The sequence below is a fragment of the Notothenia coriiceps genome, unplaced genomic scaffold, assembly GCF_000735185.1.
Source record: "Notothenia coriiceps isolate Sejong01 unplaced genomic scaffold, NC01 NC01_scaffold00036313, whole genome shotgun sequence".
NCBI classification, from domain to species: domain Eukaryota; kingdom Metazoa; phylum Chordata; class Actinopteri; order Perciformes; family Nototheniidae; genus Notothenia; species Notothenia coriiceps.
Genome location: NW_011369014.1, coordinates 1 through 3371, shown reverse-complemented (window position 1 = coordinate 3371; position 3371 = coordinate 1). Strand labels below are relative to the sequence as shown.

General features: G+C 41.7%; 1 long non-coding RNA gene across 1 annotated transcript; it reads left to right on the top strand.

Moving 5' to 3' along the window:
- Positions 1-986: 986 nt before the first annotated feature.
- Positions 987-2251, top strand: LOC104963517 (uncharacterized). Its single transcript, XR_800324.1, has 3 exons — positions 987-1313; positions 2047-2077; positions 2155-2251. It is a non-coding gene; the product is annotated as an uncharacterized lncRNA (long non-coding RNA).
- The last annotated feature ends 1120 nt before the right edge of the window (positions 2252-3371 follow it).

Genomic DNA, 3371 nt, shown 5'->3' with positions numbered 1-3371 from the left:
GGTCTTTTATAATCCTGTAGGGTCTTTCTTTAAGGTTAACCTGGTATTTTTACTCCACTACATTTATTTTAGTTACTTTACAGATTTGGATTAATGATGTGAAATATAAACAACCCTTAAATCAGACTTTAGTTACACCTGAGTAAAATTCAGTGAAGGTGATTGTCAAGTGCCAACAATCAGGCGAGATATTTGATAGTTGGTGCTTGAGAAGACAACAAATGTATCTGCAGATCCCTATAAAGTATATCCATTAGGGATGTAATGGTATATCGAATATCGCGATATCGCGGTAAATAAATGTCTCAATACCGTTGTGACACTGACACATTTTTTTTTGTAATTATTATTATTTATTTTTTAAACCTTTATATAACCAGATGGTCTCATTGAGATCATCAATCTCTTTTTCAAGGGAGACCTGTCCAACATGGCAGCAAGTAGGTTACAACATGAACATAAAACAACAGATAACACAAAAGGACATCGTATTTACAGGGCTACATGTACATACCTAGAGACAGACATTGACAAGTACCAACAGTATATTTATATGTCGCCCTGTCAATAAGCCTCACCTTCTTGGCAAACACTGTATTGTTTTTGAAGTGGTGGAGAGACAATGCACAGTTTTACCCACTGCTGTCACCCATGGCCAAAGCATATCTATCTGTCCCAGCAACATCAGTACCAAGCAAGAGAGTTTTTTCCACAGCAGGGGATATTGTAAATGCCCAAACATCCCAGCTTCTACCTGAAAATGTGGACATGCTCATAATCCTAAAAAGATAACCTTGATGATGCTGAGTGAGTGAGTTAGAGTTGAGTTACTTGAAAAGCTAAAGTGAAACTTGATTTATTCTTTGCAGGGTCTGATTATTATATTGTTGACACTTTAAAATACTACTATCCTACTAAAATGCTGTACAAATCAGATTAATTAATTTATTATAAAGAAAAGAAAAAAAAGATTTCACATTTTTTTCCATTTTTATTTTTCAATATCGCGATAAATATCGCACCGTGGACTTTTTTATCGACTATTACATCCCTAGTAATTGATGTTGGTCCTGTATTTGTCTTTGTGTGTTGCTCTGTTATTGTATGTTTAATTGTCTTCAACTGTTTTGGGCCCCCAACCTCTCACCCTCCCCTCCCTTTCTTCCCCTTTGTCCTGCCCCCTTTTGATTAAGATGTTTTAGGTGACCTCCTCAAACCCACAGTGGCGTCCTCACCCAACCAGGGCCTGACCCTGAACGGCCACAAACTTGTTTCCAACGACCTGGACTCGTCACTTGCAAATCTTGTTGGCAGTAAGTTCCCAATTTTATGCGACCATTTCATAAATATAACCAATCATTATTATAATACTATGAGCTATTTGTAAAGGTCACTATTATAGTATTATGCTGTGTTCACATCGGACGCGATGCGATTTTAGGGGGCGGCGCGATTACATGTAAAGTCAATGCAAAGACGCAGAGTGAGTTTGGACGAATTTGGACGGAGCATATACAATGTTAGCTTAGCCTGATCGATCCGATCTCCATTCAGAAAACAAGCATTTTAAAAGGTTTTTCGCCTGCCGTCTTGTCTGCACACTTGTCAAAGCATTAATTCATGGTTTTTACTAACCGGTATCAGTATGTAGTTACTTCAGCATCACTTTGAAACGTGTATTACAACTAAATCACGGTAAAATATGTTCATTTTGTTGTACTTGGTATCTACCACAGTATTTACATGGAGATAAGCACCACCCCCTGGCCAGCGCGTCTTGTTTGAATGACGCGAATAAAAACAGCTGACAGCCGCGGTGAAACTCGAGAGATTAGAGCAATGCGAATATTCGTATCGTCCTGTGTGAACGCAGCATTAGATCTGAAATTATAGTTGTGTATAACATAATTACCAAATATGTAGAATTTGCATTAACTCCACAGAGTAAAAGTAAAATTAGATCAGTGTTTCTAACTTTATTATGCTGTTTAAATCGGGTGTTAAGTTTTCACACTGCATCCATTCCTCTGCAACTGTCCTCTCTAGATCTGGGAATTAGCAATGGCACAGCAAACAAGTAAGTGTGTGATATTCAAACGTTATAGTTGTGATACTGCCTATTAAACAGGACTAACAATCCTACTCGCTCTGTAGTGATCTTCACTGGAATCAGCCTGGTGAGAAGAAGCTGACTGGTGGAAACAACTGGCAACCCAAATCCGCTCCTTCTACCACCTGGAACCCTGCAGCCATGGTAGGCTTTCACCTATATGCCTCTACAGTGTGTGGTTCTACCCCTAACTAGAAAACACTTGAGGCACACCAGGGAATAAATGTGTTCTTTCAGCAGCGTTTAAAAACGGTGGCTCTATGCTGTAAGTCCTAACTATGGCATCTGCAGTTTTCTCATCTGAACCCGGAGAATTTTTGCAGAACCAGGTCCGGACGTTGTCTCAGACACGACACAGACTGGGGCACTGTCAAGTTTCTCAATAGTGCAATTTACAAGACATAAAAAAGTAAATATAAAAATAGTGCAACGTCATGTGTTAAATAGTGTTATGGCCTGGATGAAACTGTCCCCCGCCGTTTTCACCACAATCTGTAGAGTCTTACGGTTAAGGGCGGGGCAACTGCCATACCAGGCCGTGATGCGGGCGGTCAGGATGCTCTCTATGGTGCACCTGTAGAAGATGCTTTCAAGTCGTTGAGGCTGCTGGTTTTAGTCTTTTTGAGGACAGGAACGATGGTGGAGTGTTTGAAGCATGTGGAGACTACAGACTGCAGCAGGGACCTGTTGAAGATGTCTGTGAACACCTCTGCCAGCTGAACTGCACACACCCTGAGAACACGCCCAGGGATGTCGTCAGGTCCAGGAGCCTTGTGTGGATTAACCCTTTGAAAGGATTTGCACACATCTGCCCAGTCTAAAACAAAACGGCAGGGATCCTTGGCCAGGCCCTCAAAGGCCCTTTGCTCTCAAACTGTACATAAAAGGAGTTCAGCTCATCTGGGAGAGACGCACACACAGACACTCCCCCAACATCACCCGCTGCCCCTTTGTAGTCGGTCATTGTTCTTAGCCCGTCAGACTCCACTTTGTCTCTGTATTGGCTATTTGCACTGCTGATAGCTCTCCGGAGTGCGTACCTTGAATTCCTGTACTCGTCAAAATATCCACCTCTGTGCGTTTTCTGCTTGGCACATACCTCGCCGTTTATCCAGGGCTTCTGATTCGGGAATGTTTATACAGTAATCTTCGGTATTACGTCATTGATGCATTTGCCAATGTAGCAGATGACCGCATCCGTGTGTGTATTGATGTTGTCACACACACCACTCCGTAGATTCAAAGCAGTCCTGCAGAGCTG